This window comes from Scyliorhinus canicula, unplaced genomic scaffold (assembly GCF_902713615.1).
Source record: "Scyliorhinus canicula unplaced genomic scaffold, sScyCan1.1, whole genome shotgun sequence".
Taxonomy (NCBI): Eukaryota; Metazoa; Chordata; class Chondrichthyes; order Carcharhiniformes; family Scyliorhinidae; genus Scyliorhinus; species Scyliorhinus canicula.
This window is the reverse complement of record NW_024055447.1, coordinates 853,080-854,052: the sequence shown is the minus strand read 5'-3', so window position 1 is coordinate 854,052 and position 973 is coordinate 853,080. Positions and strand designations below refer to the sequence as shown.

The window sequence follows — 973 nt, the reverse complement described above, 5'->3', positions numbered from 1 at the left end:
ACCTGGCCAAGATCCAGTTGTCCAGCGTTGACAAAGAGTCACCCAGACTCGAAACGACACTTGTCATCTCTCTCCACAGAGGCTGTCAGACCTGCTGAGACTGTCCTGTGTTTTCTGTTTTTCTTTCCCATTGACGCATACGCAGTAAGTTGCTTTTATCGTACATTTAGACATGTTTGAAATGCTGATTAAATATGTTCATCTGCATCTGTAAACCCAAAAGATTCTGTGGTGGATGAACAAACTGCTAATATCCGAATCGTGGAAAAATAGGAAAGGCTTTTCTTCCCCTGGCGTCTTGAAAATTCCGTATTTCTGATATTGTTGCAGGAATTTTAATATCTCATGAGAGATCAAATCTCATGTTCCTCGAACGTGCGAGATTGAAGAAGAAAGGTATTTTGTGCAAACATTCGTCACACAAAATGAGAAGCACGCGATGTTGCTGCCCGGTTTCGAACCGGGGACCTTTCGAGTGTTAGGCGAATGTGATAACCACTACACTACAGAAACTGCTGGGCAGACCACAATCAGTGACCCTGTGCAATGTTGAACCTCAATGTATTGTTGCAGCTTCCAACGGTTCCGCTGAGAGGCCATGTAACTTATTGGAAGAAGCCGTTTCTTTAAAACTGATGTCTCAACTTATCAAAGGATCAGATATTGAACTTTGCTGAACTGGAGATAAGTTATGTTTTGCTTGAAGTTAAATTGAGAGGGGAGGGCTTTCATAAGTAACCACAGCTGAAACGAGAATTGATGATGCCCTGCTCACTTTGCTCTGCATCGGGAACCAGCTGTCCAACCCACTGAACTAAAGAGGACGCCAAAACCAGGAACTGCGAGCCTGGAATCTCCTGATTCGTATCCATTGCGCCACTGGCCCACAGCAGTTATTGGCTTTGGCTATTCCTCGATGATGAAGATCAGTTACGAGATTGAGGTAATATTTAGCCAGAGACTAAACTGGAAA

General features: G+C 43.8%; 1 non-coding gene across 1 annotated transcript; it reads right to left on the bottom strand.

The window, feature by feature from the left end:
* Window positions 1-440: 440 nt before the first annotated feature.
* trnav-aac lies at window positions 441-513 on the bottom strand. The gene has a single exon. It is a non-coding gene; the product is annotated as a tRNA-Val (tRNA).
* Between the last annotated feature and the right edge of the window lie 460 nt (window positions 514-973).